The following is a 17,398-nucleotide window of genomic DNA, read 5'->3' as shown; positions in this document are numbered from 1 at the left end:
GTCCCTGTCTTGTCTGTGGAATTATTGCATCGGGCCTCTTGAAGCTTCCTGGGGATTTTTCAGATAGGGATCTTGTCAGCATTAAAGCCAAAAATCATATGCGCAGGCAAGAGTTCACATGGAACAGGAGGAGAGGGCTTCCTCTGGCCTGCACTGTGTCTGAGAGAAAGCTCAGCTCAAAACCCACTTCCCTCTTCGGAGCCCCTCCGAACACTCCCAATATGATGAGTCAGCCCAACAACAACCCCAGCAGAGAACCAAAAGGAGCTACAGTTCCTTTTCTCCTCCCCCTGTCCTTCGTACAGGAACTTGCTTTTACATGCTTTTAGAGAAGAAAAAGGGAATAGTCCGTTCTTTATAAGACAATCAGCACATTAATTCGCCCTGTTATTGGTCTGTTGTTTTGCCCATTTTTTAAAGGGTTTTTCACCGCCGCCAGCGCCACCCACGTCTATGGCAGTAAGCCTTCCATTTCCCTCTCTCTTTCTCTCTCTCTCCCAGAGATCACTTCAGCACTGTCCATTGAAACGGCACATGCCAAAAGATCATATCACTGGAAGAGTGAGAGTGGAGTCACTGTGTAAAAGCTTAGCGGCAGTATTAGCTTCTACTCTTACTGAAGCTAAATTGAAAATGAACTTCCGTGGCCCCTGTGTAATTCATTTTCCACACACGCTCCGTCCACTGACACTGCAGAGCCTAACCCCGGCCCTCCGTGTACTCTGGTGAACACTTTTTCGTCTGTTAATCTTTTCTGGCACACCGTGAATGACTTCAGACTTTCCATTTCATAAGGCGCATTTTCCTTGGCAGGCGAGTCAGCCCTAAGACTTTGGATGCTTTTGGGACATTTTTGAATTGGACTCAAGAGGGATATGCTGCCTCAGTACCACTGAGACTTCCGAGAGTTTGTGTGTGTGTGTGTGTGTGTGTACACTCTGATCACTGGGCTTTACCTCAGGGACCCCCTGAGCCATTCTCTTCTGGCTAAAATCGGCAGTCACAAAGTAGCGCCTTTCATTCGCTTGACCAATTGTATCCTTATCTTGTTGCCTCCATTATTCCAGTAACTACGACAAATGTGCTCCCGCTGTGAGACGAACTATAAAATGACATGGCCAGATGAACTGCATAAAAAATAAAAACATGCAAAAAAAGACAATTCTGCTCTCTCAGGACTGTGCTGGACACTGGCGCGGGTGTATTTTACGGTCATTTCCGTTTAGTCTACGTATGTGCAGGCTATTTTTATCCTTCGCACTGAGCAAAGTGAACAAAGCTTTGCAGCCCATAACTGCCTCTCCTATCCAGGACTCTTTATCCAAAAGTGAGAAAAAAAAGAAAAAGAAAAAAAAAAACAGATAACAAGACAGCAGCTGTTAAAAAAAAAAGACCCTACAGCCCATCACTTTTCCCAGCATCCCCTACTAGGCCCCCAAACACCTGATAGGAAGCGCAAGCCCATTAATAGAATGCTGATACTGATGTAAACATTAAGGCAGCTCTCCACAGGGCCGACGGAAGTGCCTGCAGTCCGCTGGATTGCCCTTGGGCTCCAGCTATTTCTGCACAGGGAGATCCTGTGTCAGTAATCCTGTAGGGTTGAGACAGTCCGGCCTGCCGGATACAACTCCAGGCCTCTGCGTTCTCATACACTTACACACTGAGGCTGAGTCCCAGCGAAGTGCAGTTGTTATTACACAAGTAACAGTGCATGGTACTGATGAATACACTGACCCACCAGGCCGATTGGCGACTGATGGACACTGTCAGGCCTTTGGTGAGCACAGTTGTGGTTGGTTGTTGTGGCACAACAGATAACACCACTACCTGCCAGTAGGTACCGCATCATGTGGGAGACTGGGGTTTGATTCCAGGTCTGGGTGACTATGCTGCATTTCACCAATAAGATTCATTGGGGAAGACTCCTAACACTACGTTTGCCCACCTCTGTAATACAAGTAACCTTGTAAGTCGCTCTGGATAAAAACGTCAGCTAAATACCATAAATTTAAGTGGTGGCTGGCCATCAGCCATAATTTGTGTGTTGTAATCATCCTGAGTAGTCTAAGCAGCTAATAAGCTAGCAAAGCTTATATAATAAGAATATTACTCCTAGGGCCCTAATATTATTGTTAGCCTTCAATATATTACATAATGTTACAAGATAAAGTATTTGGCGAGTTTTATACATTGGTAAACCAGAAGGACTGAAAGGTCAGAGTTGTGTAAAGAGTGGGACAGAGTCCACTCAGCACACACAAGCCATCACTATTTGGGTTTACAAGGTGAAAGCACATGCAAATACAAGCAGCTGTGAAAACATGATACATGGACAAGATCCTGAGATTAGGCAATAACTCAATAATTAGTCGGAGCAATAATTCAATTAACCCCTTGAATTTCAGCTTACTATTCAGTAATTCACCCAAAGGTCTTAGTAACAACAACTACTATGGCATGAATATGTATGTTGTGTACTTATGAGAGTAAGGAACTGAAGTGTGGGCAAACTAACAGGCCTTTGGGGTTTACGGTTAATTCTGTTATAAATCACAATGTAGAACCTACTATGAATTATTTGGTAATCTTTTGGCTTAGCATATTTTGTGGAGTCCCACAGGGTTCTATTTTAGGGTCTATAAAACTGATGTTAAATATGCGAGTACTGCAGTTATGAGGGTGAAGACCTGAAGTGTGGGCCTACCTACAGTGAATTTGAATACAATGACTACACCTGGTGCAATAAACGAGCACATACGAGCAACGGAACTTGTTTTAGTTCAGTGTTCATGTTCACAGTCAAAGCAAAAGTATATGTGGGTGTTTCTTAAGTGGCTTATCCATTTCTCATAAACATGTCTGGCTTCCTGAGCCTCGGTTCCTTTGCTAAATCTGGCAGTGCCACAGCAGTCTGACCTCTGTCTGCACCCTTCTGTAAAATCACTCAATGCTTTACATCCTACATACACATACACACACACACACACACACACAATTCGTACTAACTATATAACCAACAATGTACAACGCTTACTCTCAGTCAGCAATCTGATTACCAATGTCCCCCACGCAGTACTGGCAACACACCCCCTCAGTGAGACTCGATTCTATATATACACAACCACTAACCTTAAAACGGTGGATTGCGGCCAGAACCAGAAAGGGATGACCCCTGCCATTGCCAGTACTCCTACCCCCACCCCCACCCCCACTTTAAAGTGCAGAAGTGTCAGTGACCAGTGCTCCAAAATAGATCTGACACAAAAACCTCAATTGCTCTCAGAGGTAAGGGTGGATGTCACAATACTAATGATATTTTCATGATGGGCGATACGGGTTTTCTGAGGTTTGTGAACACACTGGAGCGGACCAAATGTAGTAATGTCGTATCGACTACTTGTTACTGCGTAGTTCACCCAGTTACTATACACAGGTTGTGGCTGTTGTTAGTAGGCACTCGGGCCAATTCTTTTATATATATATATATATATATATATATATATATATATATATATATATATATATATAATACATGGTGGAATTATGTAATTACACCTTCAAACTGACATTTACATGTACATCAATCAATTACAACATTAGCACCACTGACAGGTGACGTGAACAACACTGATTATCTACAGTGGCTTCTGTCAAGGGATGGATATATTAGGTAGCAAGTAAACAGTCAGTTCCTGAACATGATGTGTTAAAAGCAGGAAAAACGGGCAAGCATAAGAACCCGAGCCACTTTGAGAAGAGCCACATTGGGATGGCTGGACGACTGGGTCAGAACAGAAGGTCTTGGTGTGGTTTATTCTGTATGCAGTGGTCAGTACCTACCAAATGTGGTCCAAGAAAGAACAAGCAGTAAATCCTTACGCACCTAAGGCTTGTTAATTGGATTAATGGAGGCCCCACATGGATCCCCTACACAATGTTTTGCTTTACTTAAAGCTAATGGTATGGCTGAAAGATGGCCGTTCAGTTCAAGTTCTGCACAGCTAGAGCTGCCCCGTTCCACTGTCAGTGCTGGTCCTGTGACGTAAACATGTGTGGGAGAAACAACCAGCAAACACTGTTTCAATCTGCAACACACAAGCCTAAGATCACCATGTGAAGAGCTGAGCTTCAGCTGTTGCCACTGGACTCTGGAGCTAAGGCACACAAGTTCTGCAGATGTCAAAAGGACCCTACCTTCCTGTTTCAGCATGACCCTGTCCACAGAAGTGAGCAAATGAATGGTTTGTTAACCATTGACTAGCCTTCACAAAGCCCTGACCTCAAATTCATCCAGCAACTTCTTTAGCTTTCTGTCCCTTTACCACCAGTAGTTCACCCTGAGATTCACAATCATCTCAACTCTCTGCACTGAGAAGACTAGAGCTGTAAGTTTCCAGCTAAGCTAGTGCCAACCAGGTCTCACTGTATTTTAATTACTGTTATTAAATGAACGGTCTGACATTTGTTTGCGTCCCTATGATCTAAACCTGAAAAGGTGTTGCTACAATCTGCAGAGAGCAGGGTAGTTAGCTCACCAGCTAAGCTAATACTAACCAGCGCCACTAACAAGCATAGCATAAAAGCATCACACATGTAGCAGAGGATACCTGCGTCACTAAGTCAGATCCCACCTGATGAGTTGTGTGGCTCTGGGCAGTTAGCTAACTATGCTGAGAACGGCCTGTAACCGCTCCCGTGCCAAACCGCATCTGTGTGAACAGTTCCTCTCGGTACTGAGAACCTTAACGGTGGAAAAGAGGCCACTGACTGCAAGCCAGGCCAGGCCTCATCACCCAACATCAGTGCCCAACCTCACTAATGCAAAGGTAGTGAAACGGAGGCTGTCATATATGGACGTGATGTTTCAGTGTTCACATACATTTGGCCACATAGTTTAGCCTACTGACAATATCCTTGATCTTTGTGACAATTTATTATGATAACCTTGACATATGGTCATCCTGCCTACCAGAGGTGTAGCAGTGCTGGATTGATCACTGTAGAAGAACCAGGATGGGCAAAAGTAGTGGTGAGGCCGACGACCCGGGCTGGATCAATAAAGAACGTGCACCCATTGACACACTCCCCCCTGCTCCTTATTTACCGACCTCAAGCCCTTGTTGCACATGGAGACCCCCGGCCTGATCTGTAATGCAAAGCAGAGTGCTAATAGACTGCCAGGACAGACCTACCACTCCCCCTCTCCCCTCTCTTTTCTCTCTCTCTCTCTCTTTCGCTCTCTCTCTCCAAACGGAACGCCGTTTTACGAGAGTGATCCTCCCGAGTGGCGTCTATTTTTCACAGCAACGTCAAGCCTCATTTCAATATGGGATCAGACTTACTGAACTCTGAGATTTCTGGTGAGGGCAGAGGACCTGTGACAGGTCGCTGTGATTAACGGAGCAGGTTCTTAATGTCACATTCATTCACATGCCATTAATTCCTCTTTAATGAACTCAGCCTAGTGTAATTAGTCACATCACTGACAGGAGCCTGCAGATTTGACAGGCCTCGCTGTCAGGAGTGTCACACAGCCGTAACTGCAAAGCATTCGTCGTGGAGGAGCCTGGCTGCAGAGCACCCTCTGACCATCGTAAGCGTCGCATTTACTGAGATTTATACTGTACTGGAAGAAAATGACCATGAATAGGGCGACGACCGCAATTATCTCGGTTCGAAATGCGCATCCTATTACTTATCCAACCTCAATAGTCCGGTCGGAGATTGGCAGCTGAGAAGAAAGTGGCTGTTCCTAAAGCTACGCCAGCTCGGGGGGCACTGTTTGGATATCACAGCTGTCCCAGGCTTTCAACTAAATCCATTTAAAGGTGGCCAAAGCTAACTTTTTAGAAGCCATCTGTGTGCCAGGACCAGCTGTAGACTGCAGGGGACTGTCTTTTTTTTTTCTTTTTTTTTTTTTTTTAGTGCTGCAAAGGTAGTGCATCCATCCAAAGAAAACAGCCCAGAGCACAGATGTTGCAAACAAAAATAATGTTACATGCTCAAGCTGTGCAAGCGCATGATGTTTTTGAGTAATTACTTAAGAAACGGCTCAAAAATACCTCGAAAAAACAAAGATATGCACTATGTCTGGAAGTATCTACAGAAAACAAGTCTTATCTGGGATTACGTGTGCTGGACTTCTTCTAGTATGATTGTGTCTCTTTATTGCAAACCTAAACACACAGTTTCAAACAGATTTAGTCTTGGAAAGCTGCGATGTCCAAACAGCGTCAACACCACAGGTCAGCGAGCTCTGAGTGGATAACTCAGCGCCATGCATCTTTATTGTTGTTGGTTTTTTATTATTTTATTTTTTTTTGGGGGGGGGGGGTCACAGGCCAATCGTATTTACGCCCTAACCTTCAGTGTGCGTAAAAAAAGAGAACTCTGTAATCCCACACTATTCACTTATAGCAAGGAGTCATAGTTGCCGAGCTATATTTAGAGCTGTGAAAATGAATGTAGTATTTCTCTGCAGATCAGTAAAGGTTTCCGTATACGGTGCTGGGGAGTGTGTGCCGTAGCTGGGAGGAGAGTGAGGGGTCGGCGTGGAGGTGGAGGAGTGCATTATCATCAGCACAATAACACGCTGCTCCTCAATCTCTCGGGGCCGGCTGCATCCTCCTGCCTTAATGGCGAGATTCTTTAAGCAACCTGCCTTACAGGCTCTCCTCACGGCCTACTCTCTGGCTGCCTCAGAGAGGGGCCCTTCCCCCAACAAACTGCACACAAGCGAGTAGACACACACAAGTCTGTGTGGTCAAACACACAAGAGCACAGACAGAAGTGAGTACACACACACACAAACAAACCACAGACACGTGCACACGTATACGCCCTCTTGTTTGTACTGTATTTACGGCCTGAACTCCTACTACTGTGTGCATGAGCATGCATACGCTGCGTACAGCCAACTGCTTCCACATCTTCTGGCATGACTGACTGACGAAGCCCAGAGCGCTACCTCTAAAGAGCGCAAGCACCGTCCCTTGCAGGTAAACAGAAATTTATATTTATCCAGATTTTTTCCAGCACACATACTTGTGCAAGCCCCAGTACACATCCTCTCGCTAACCCACCCACACAAACCGATTGAGCAATGCACAAACTGATTGAGCAATGCAGCGCACGATACAATAACACTCTCTGGTGAACATAAACACTACTACAAACTCCATACACAGCCACCATGCGCAAGAGCCCATACACGCATCCTACTTATACACGTGCTATTAAGCCAAATATCCACGGAAATGAGGGAAAAAATGAAACAGCAAAGGTACAATGTTTGGACCACTGGAACGTTAAGTAATTCAGGAAGTCCTCACGAGAGTATTTTTAAACTGTAATCTGACCCAGTCCGGTACTCTTAGCCCACTTAATAGAATAAGCAGCTGTGTTTACATTCACGCTTCACATGCGCTGGCTTCTGCTCTCAATGTAGCCCACTTTGTCTTATTTCCACCTAATACACACTGATAGAATAGAAGACAGACGCAAGGCATGTAAAAGTCGTATGTATAAAGAGACGGTGTGTGAAGATGTATCATATCTGTGTCAAATCTCACCTCCTATATATACCCAGTCTCACCACTTCTGCTGATGGCGCTGTTTCCACATACTGATTTCCAACTGCGTACTGATCACTTATACTAGCTCGTCCTGATGAACAATATTTTGGGATAATAGTGTCCATCGCAACCAGTTAGGCTACAGTGGACATGATTATCCCACAATGCAATGCGGAACAGAAAGGGTCCTCCGTTGCCGTTTCGCATTGCATTGTGGGATAATAGTGTCCATCGTAACCAGTTAGTTCCAATTGCGTACTAATACTAACTGGTTACTGTGGACAAGATTATCCCATAATGCAATGCGAAATAGAAAGGGACAATATTATCCCACAATGCAATGCGGAACAGAAAGGGTCCTCCGTTGCCATTTCGCATTGCATTGTGGGATAATAGTGTCCATCGCAACCAGTTAGTTCCAATTGCGTACTAATACTAACTGGTTACAGTGGACAAGATTATCCCACAGTGCAATGCAAAATGGAAAGGGACAATATTATCCCACAATGCAATGCTAAACAGAAAGGGTCCTCCGTTGCCGTTTCGCATTGCATTGTGGGATAATAGTGTCCATCGTAACCAGTTAGTTCCAATTGCGTACTAATACTAACTGGTTACTGTGGACAAGATTATCCCACAATGCAATGCGAAATGGAAAGGGACACTATTATCCCAAAGTGCAATGGGAAACGGAAAGGGAGGACCCTTTCTTTTTGCCATTGCATTGTGGGATAATAGTGTCCATCGCAACCAGTTAGTTCCAATTGCATACCAATCCTAACTGGTTACAGTGGACAAGATTATCCCATAATGCAATGCGAAATAGAAAGGGACAATATTATCCCACAATGCAATGCAGAACAGAAAGGGTCCTCCGTTGCCATTTCGCATTGCATTGTGGGATAATAGTGTCCATCGCAACCAGTTAGCTCCAATTTTGGACTAATACAAACTGGTTACGGTGGACAATATTATCCCACAATGCAATGCGAAATGGAAAGGGACACTATTATCCCAAAGTGCAATGGGAAACGGAAAGGGAGGACCCTTTCTTTTTGCCATTGCATTGTGGGATATTAGTGTCCATCGCAACCAGTTAGTTCCAATTGCATACCAATCCTAACTGGTTACAGTGGACAAGATTATCCCACAGTGCAATGCAAAATGGAAAGGGACAATATTATCCCACAATGCAATGCAGAACAGAAAGGGTCCTCCGTTACCGTTTCGCATTGCATTGTGGGATAATAGTGTCCATCGCAACCAGTTAGCTCCAATTGCATACCAATCCTAACTGGTTACAGTGGACAAGATTATCCCACAATGCAATGCGAAATGGAAAGGGACACTATTATCCCAAAGTGCAATGGGAAACGGAAAGGGAGGACCCTTTCTTTTTGCCATTGCATTGTGGGATAATAGTGTCCATCGCAACCAGTTAGTTCCAATTGCATACCAATCCTAACTGGTTACAGTGGACAAGATTATCCCATAATGCAATGCGAAATAGAAAGGGACAATATTATCCCACAATGCAATGCGGAACAGAAAGGGTCCTCCGTTACCGTTCTGCATTGCATTGTGGGATAATAGTGTCCATCGCAACCAGTTAGCTCCAATTTCGGACTAATACAAACTGGTTACGGTGGACAAGATTATCCCACAATGCAATGCGAAATAGAAAGGGACACTATTATCCCACAATGCAATGTGAAATGGCAACGGAGGACCCTTTCTGTTTCGCATTGCATTGTGGGATAATAGTGTCCATCGCAACCAGTTAGCTCCAATTTCGGACTAATACAAACTGGTTACAGTGGACAAGATTATCCCATAATGCAATGCGAAATAGAAAGGGACAATATTATCCCACAATGCAATGCGGAACAGAAAGGGTCCTCCGTTACCGTTCTGCATTGCATTGTGGGATAATAGTGTCCATCGCAACCAGTTAGCTCCAAATGCGTACTTAAAGATCGGTAAAATAGGGCCCTGGGAGTCCTTGGACAAGACTCCTCACACTGAATTCTCCTAGCTATAGCATGATCCAACTGGAAGTCGCTGTGGATAAGAGCATAGGAGAGTGCCCATGTGAGTTGTGGTGCTCAGCAGGGCCATTCATTAACACGGCTGCGGGTCTCCCCTGTGCAGAGCCGCACTGCGCTACGTCTCTAGCTCCAAATCGCTAGCACGTGTTGTTTGCTTGATTTCTCCCCAAAACGTTTGACCTACAGCTGGTAGTGGTAGAGTTCACACAGAGCATGTCAGCAAGGCAGGACGCTTCCTCGAGAAGAGGGCCGCTCTAGGGTTCGAGCCTGAAGCAGACCCGGTCCGGTGAGCTAGTCCGCAGCTCTCGCGCTCTAAACTTCCACAAAGTTCTCCCGGGTTAAACTGACAGCCCGTAGCGTTGCGCCGGCCTCGTTTCCATGGCGACGCGCTGAGAGTGGCAGACAGGCGGACTGCGATTCCTCTTACTGTCAGAGATATTCATGCTGGGCTTCATCTCCAGGCAGCTCATCAGCATCTATTTCAAACTACTGACTGAGTTCATTAGGCTCCAGCTGATCCTTATTCCGCGCGGACTTTCGGCGGCGTGCGCTGCTGAACGGTCTATAACCGGTAAATTATTTGTAGTGAGGAGCCTACCCACCCTTTAGCCCCCCCCCCCCCCCCCCCCCCCCCACCCCTCCTTCAGCCCCCCCCCCCCCCACCCCCCCCCCCACCCCTCCTTCAGCCCCCCTCTCTACATCTTGCTGACTGTGTCAAAGTTTAGCCGGTCCCTCTTTCCTCCGCACAGCGTCGGTAAACAAGCTAGCGCTGGACACGCGGGTCAAGGGTTGAATACACCAGAGGACACGCACGAGAACATTTTTGTCAACTTAGCGAAATGGCGAAATGAGGAGGAGCTAGGGTGAGCAAGAACCGTGTGGCTCCTCCACACTGGACTCCTTCCTCCTCATTACTGCCCTGCGCCCTCTCCTCGTCCTCCTCCGCCCAGCGCGTGCAGAGCCGCGTCGGCACACAACAGGCTGGAGGCTGGAGGCTGTCGAGCTGCAGCGCTGCTCTGCTCTAGGGGTACCTGCTAGGTCCTCTAGCTCACCAGTGTGGATCTGAATCACACACTACAAGCTAAAATGATTCTATATGGTATCTGGAAGCCCTTTTTTTCCATCACTGTTTAACCATGCAAAGCATTTAAGCACCTAGGTGGTTATTGGAGTAGTCGTAGCTCTATATAAGACCACTGGTGTTACTAGAGAACCCTTAAAGAACCACTGTTCAGTTAAAACAAACGATTGATCTCAATGATTCAGGTCCCAATGATTCAGATCAGAGTTGCTGAATGTGAATGGTTTATTATAGAGAAATGAACCAACAGTGGGGGTGATATGAACCATCACTATTTTATCTACGACCCAAACTGAGCAGAAAAGCTACCCAAGGCTCTCTAACCATCACTATTTTATCTACGACCCAAACTGAGCAGAAAAGCTACCCAAGGCTCTCTAAAAGTGATGTTGGTATTGGAAAATCCCAAAAGATAAGCTTTCTATGGGTACTATTTTTTCTTTCAACACCTAGCACGACCCTCTTCACCATTAATGGATTTTAGATGATATGTTTAAATCTCAAAACTATCGGTAAACGCTGTCCCGAGCATCCAGCTCAGTAACTTTATCTAGCTTGGCATGTTTTACTTTTCCTTCCGACCACTTTAAATAACGTAGTTTGCACCTTAGGTATTGAATTATGCCGAAATTATGCCGAAAAACCAGTGGAATTCCCCTTCCAAGGTCTCCCCTCAAAAGGTGATTAAGGCTTCTACCAGCTATTGAATGAGTTACATTTCTAAGCTCTAATCGTGCTGGAGGAATATAGCTAACTAAGCCAGTGTGGCCAACATATTAGCACTCAAGCTAATGCTAAATTGTTCAACAGTTGTCTTTCGACATGTTAGACTGCTCATTCATAATAGCACGCAATAACCCGAGGATGTGATGTTGTTGAACTGTTGTAATGCCTGTAGTTGAGCAAGACTATTTAGAAACGGAAACCGAACGCAGGTCTAGGCCCTGCTGAGGCCTCGGTCTTATGCCTAATACAGGCCAAAAATGAGCACCCACAGCAGGATAGCAGTAGGAGTATTTGTAGTGTATTACAATTATATAATACAAATAATATTAGGATTTAATTATTATGAAAATCAAATAATATTTGTTCTGCAAAAGGAAATCTAGGTTTTTCACACAGTAAAAAAAAAAAGGTGACCTCATGCCGCCAGTTGCTGTACATGTGCCAAGCATGACTGAGTCCACTGAGTCAATATTTTCAGTGCGTAAAACCTTCTCAGCTCCTCATATGCTGTTCCCTACACACATAACTAGCATGAAATGAACTTTATTAGGAACTGATAAAACATGACATGATGCAACAGTATGCAGCGTGTCTCTATGTGACACACACCTTCTATAATTCATTTTTCTTCTAGGCCTCTCTGTGCACCACACTAATCGCTCAGTTTAGCATGTCAATTGTAAAATACCCCTTTCAATGTATTCTTCTCTAAAGGGGGCTGGTCTGAATGCCCTATTGCCCCTGCTGTAGTACAGTCGGCATGACAACCCCGGCTTCGGCGCTTTTGCGCTTTTTCCCTTTTCCCCCTCAAGGCGCGTGTGCCGCTGCACTCTTCTGTATTTGCCGTTAAGGTAAATTTCCGAGCTATGGCTTATCCAGAGCTGACAGGTCAGGAGGCGTCTGGGCCTTCCCAAAACCCTTGGGGCTGAACTGGACACAGATGGGTCCGGTCCGAGGCACCTCTCCCTGCCTATAGCCAGGCCCTGGAGTGGAGCTTGCTTGCTTGCCGGGGAGTATGCAGGGAGCTTCTCAGGGATTCTGCCAGCTGATCCCTCCAGCGAGGTGTCCTGCAGCCGACAGCGGCCATCAATAATTCACCCCCCACCCCCTACCCCCCAGCCCATGTGTACGGTCTTCTGGGCAACACAGAGGTGTGCTAACCTTGAGCACTCCCTCATTCACTCCTCCACTGGAGCCCACACTGGACTTTTAATGGAATCCTGCAGTGCAGCTGAGTAAACTGGGGCTAGCCTTGGCGATAAGAAGATACGCTGACTTTCCTCTGATGATTGGGTGCTATTATTGAGCCCCTTAACCTGGCTGATTGCTACCTCAGACCCAGGGACAGAATCCTCTGATGCACTCCAGATAAAGGCCACATAGAGGGGATCAAGAGCAGGGGCAATCTAAACAATCTGGAGAATTAAATGAAAGGTTGATTGGTATTGGTCGGAAGTGGAGTCTATGTTCACGTTCAGTCTTTTAGAGGCAAAAGGCATTAAAACAGATATTATGTTGAAAAATATAAGGAAGTATATGAACTATTGCAGTATATTACTATCTAATAACTATTAATATGATACAGCTAAATAAATCTGCCAGTATTCCTTTAACCTAATCTGCCACATAGGTCACTTACCACTGGAAAATAGAACAAATAGAAGCAAAGGTGTTTCAGCACCTGTCCACTGGCTTCTCTTCTAAGAGTGCTCTGAGTCAATGGTTTTTGTGTTCATCTGTAAATACAGGGAAATGACTGTCTATGGTAATCAACCCTATGCATTTTCTTTCATCTAAAATTGTGGCTCCTATGGTTCACGTTGCGAAGAAAGACACACACACACACACACAACTATTCTCTGTCTTGGAGCGGGGGGTTCTTAAACAGAGAGAGAGAGAGAGTGAAAGTCAAATAGGACCTAATCTCTCTTGGACTGAATAGCCTTTAGCAGCAGGGGGGCAGCTGAAGCCCTGCTTGCCTCACAGTCACAGGCAAGCATTAACACAGGGTAAAGTCCCACAGGTCAGAACACACACACACGCACACACACACACACACACACACAAACCCCTGCCCTACACCATACCCCGACACCGCTCCCTGCGTACGAATGCCTTTGCTCTCAGCTCTGGCCAGGTTTGCTGTAATTGAAAAGAACAGCCACGGGCCAGCCCACAGCCACCCTGCGCCGGGCTGCTGACAGCCAGCCATCAATACCAATGACTGTTCCCCTACAAGTGCCAGAGGAGCAGATGACATCCAAGACGCCACCCATGCAACACCCGCCCCGTCAGCCTCCACCCTGTGCACACACACACACTCACACACACACACACACACCTCCCACCCCCCTGGTGTCCTTCCACTGCCACCCGAGCCTTCCAATCCTTAACCCATCGGTCACTACGGTTACCGAGCGAGCAAGCCTGTCATACCCTGTCTTCAGCCTCATAAACACACGCATTGGTGACAATGATGAAACTTTTCTAAGCTGGTGTGAGCTAAAGAGTGAGCTCATGAGCATCATCATCATCATCATCCTCCTCCTCCTCCTCCTTCTTCACACACGCACACACACACACATGCACCTTTCTGACAGTGTGTCAATATTTAACCCAGGGAAACACTGTCCGTCTCAACAGTCAGGGGCAGCAAGTTCTCTCCAACACTGTGCGTCAGTGTGACACTGGGAACACACACACACACACACACACACACACACACAAACAAAAGGCCAAACATTTACCGGCAATGTGAGCAATACCAGAGCACATCAAACTCCAGCACAACTGCTGAGATGATGGTCAGCTGTGCTGGACCAAAAGCAGCAACCAACAGCAGAAAGACAAGCGACGGGAAGAGAACTGTAGAACTACGGTGAAATGACTGTATGGCTCTGTATGTCTGCTCTGCCTGGATCTCTAATATACCAATATACCACCTGCACAGTGTTGCTCCTACTGAGGACCGCTAAAGATCCAGCAGTGAAGAAGAAGAGGAGGAAGAAGAAGAAGAAGGTGATCTGACTTGTCATTTGACATGACACTACAATGACAGCTGAACATGATGCACAGTGACACTGACAAGGCGACCAAAACAGCAATCAGAAAAGGAAAGACAAGACCAGGAGCACAAAAAGACAGAAAGAGAAGAACTGAAAGGACTGATACAGACCTGATCGGGAGCTGCAGAGCGGCAGAAAGTGTTTTCCTTATACAGTCCTCCCCTCTCTCTCTCTCTCTCTCTCTCTCTCTCTCTGCGCTCTCTCTCGGTGAGACTCCCTCCCCTCTCGGCTCCTCTCAGCTGCTCTGGGTAGTTCTCAGGAAATGAATGGGGGCTCACAGAGAACTGTTGTACTTGCAAATGACTTACCACGGTCACATGATCCGCTAAATGTAGGGTGGGCCGGTGGGTGGAGGCTTCATAAGCAGGAGAAGACAATATACTCTAAGCTTTAACAGCGTGCATCGAATTACACGGGGCCCCTCGTGGGAGGTTTCCGACATGTCTGCTCCGCTCCCTCCCGCCTCGGTGTGAAGCCACGGCAGCCGAGGCATGGTAGAGTACCTCCTCGCTTGAAGGGGAGGGCAAAGAGAGAGAGAGCGAGAGAGAGCGAGAGAGAGAGAGAGAGAGAGAGAGAGAGAGGGAGGGAGAAAGCGAACGAGCCAGAGAGAGAGAGAGAGAGAGAGAGAGAGAAAGAGAGAGAGAGAGACTTTCTTCTTTCTGACACTGGAAGAAAGCTTAACCTGCTGTGTGAAATGTCAAAGAAGATGACAGGAGGAGAAGTTTGATGGGGGAGTGTTTGGAGAGGCGAAAAGAAGAACATCGCTGTAACGCAGAAAGTCCTCAATTCTGTGCTGTAGCTTTACTGTATTCCTCCAGAGCGTTTTATTGGTGGTTTTAGGCGAAACAAAGAAAATCAGGGCGTAAAAGAAGAAGAAGAAGAATGACCCGCCACCGAAGGCTCTGGCACTATGAGCCAAGGATCGCTCAGGTTCGAATCCTGGGTAACGCAGCCTGCCATCAGCAGCCGGAGTCAGAGGGAGCACAACTGGCCTCGCTCTCTCAGGAGTGGGTTGATGGCACTTCCTCACAACATCACTCACTCCCAGTGAGATGTTGGTCAGCACAGGCGTCTGTTCGGTGTTGCATCAGCGCTGGGGAGGCTGCCTAACGATGATGGAAAGTGGTGGTGTCAGAGAAGAGATGCTAGTGTTGGGGGACATTGCTAGTGATAGAGGGAGTTTGCATGAACTGGGGAAAATGGGGGAAAATTAGAATTAATATTACATATATATACATATTTATATATATGTGTGTATATATATATATATATATATATATATATATATATATATATATATATATATATAACAATGTTTTAAAAAATGACCTCCATCATGTTTAACAGCAGAAAAAACAGCTTAAATGATCTTTTAGTTCATCTTGAAATTCACTTTTTCTAGAGCGATCCCAACATTTACATTTACGCTTGTGGCATTTTGCAGACGCTCTCATTCAAAGCAACTTACAAAAGTAATTAATCATTCACTTACAATATCCAAAGCTAGTGACAATAGACCCTGAACTCAAGATACCTTTGAACCATGACCCTGCCTAAAAAGTGGCACCCAAAAAGTTAATGCAAGTATTTGCAAGCATTCCACAATTCCTAGAACCTGAATGTAGAGATTTCTAGACAAAACCTGTAGAGGAGAAGAAGACACATGCAGTAAATGCAGTAAAAGCTTTTCATAGATATTAGTGCTTTATTACGTTCTCTGAAAAAAGAAATGGGCCATCACCTGTCCATACTTCCAATGAAAGCTGTACAACAGGAGCATAGATTGTATTTGGGCCATTTTTGATAACATTGAACACTGAAACCCAAATAACCACCCAGAACATTCCTCCTCCTCAAAACTTCACTACGGTTGGCTCGTTCCTAGCAGAATTCTCCGGCATCCACCAAACCCAGGATTTTTTATCAGACTGCTAGATGGTGAAGCGCCAATCACGCCTCCAGAGAATGTGTTTCCACAGCTCCAGAGTTCAACAACGGGGAAACACCACTCCTGCAGAAGTTTGCCACTGCAAGTGATGATATTAGGCTTGCTTGCTTAGGCTGCTGTGGCTGCCCTGAAAATCCTGCTGTTGTTTGCAGAGGTAGCTTGGAACTCTGTGGTGGGTGTTGTAGCCAGGAAAAGGTTATTGGTAGTTGTGTTCTGTTTATACATAGACTGAAGCAGCACTTACTGTTGACTGGGGCAGCTTTAACAAGGCCAAAAATGTATGAACTTACCTGCTTAAAAGGTGGTATTCTATAACAGTGCCATCACTAAGGTATGCCGTACAAGTCCTCCGGCTGCCAGCGTTTGCATTCTTGATTTTATGCAACTGTTTGCAGTGGGTGTGGCTGAAACAGTCTAATTAGAAGAGGTGTCCACATACCTCTGGCTGTATACAGTATATACAAGTGTGCTTCACTTCACACTTGACACAACTGATAATGCCTTTGGAAATGCTTTCAAATAACCATCAGTGTACTGTATGTCCATCAGTCACCTGCTTCTTCTTATCACAAGCAGGAAAATGCCTCAAGAAACATGTATAATTTACAGTATAAGCCAAGGCATCGCTGTGTTGTGCAGATCAGCGGATGATGTTTTGAAGGAATTGCTGGGGGAAAGCTGTAGTGTTATTCACGATACACATTTGCTCCTCTGGGGATCCTAATTAATGTATAGAACGCCAAGCTAATTTGCATCACTGATAGAGCACCGTTCCTCCCTTTTTCTCTCCCCGTCTCCTTCTGTCCAACTCGCATACATAAACACCAAGAGACCCAATGCTGGGCTTTACTGAGCTGATCTGAAAAATCTTGTGTTAACATCAACTCCTGCATCCCCCTATCCCTTCTGAATATCCCCATCAGATCTAGTCACTTTTATTGCCTGCTATTCCA

General features: G+C 45.7%; 1 protein-coding gene across 3 annotated transcripts in view; it reads right to left on the bottom strand.

Annotated features, from left to right (window-relative positions):
- Positions 1-14,971, bottom strand: part of klf12b (Kruppel like factor 12b) — a 63,581-nt gene extending 48,610 nt beyond the window's left edge. The window contains exon 1 of one of the 3 annotated variants that reach the window (XM_072686278.1): positions 14,608-14,971. The gene's annotated coding sequence lies outside the window, so the exon portion shown is untranslated. Of the gene's footprint in view, positions 1-4,972; positions 5,122-14,607 lie in introns of those variants that run through there. The other 2 variants (XM_072686279.1, XM_072686280.1) reach the window with 2 other exon arrangements.
- Positions 14,972-17,398: the final 2,427 nt, after the last annotated feature.

The sequence above is a fragment of the Salminus brasiliensis genome, chromosome 8 (genome assembly GCF_030463535.1).
Source record: "Salminus brasiliensis chromosome 8, fSalBra1.hap2, whole genome shotgun sequence".
In the NCBI taxonomy this organism is placed as follows: domain Eukaryota; kingdom Metazoa; phylum Chordata; class Actinopteri; order Characiformes; family Bryconidae; genus Salminus; species Salminus brasiliensis.
This window is presented reverse-complemented; position numbering and strand designations above follow the sequence as displayed.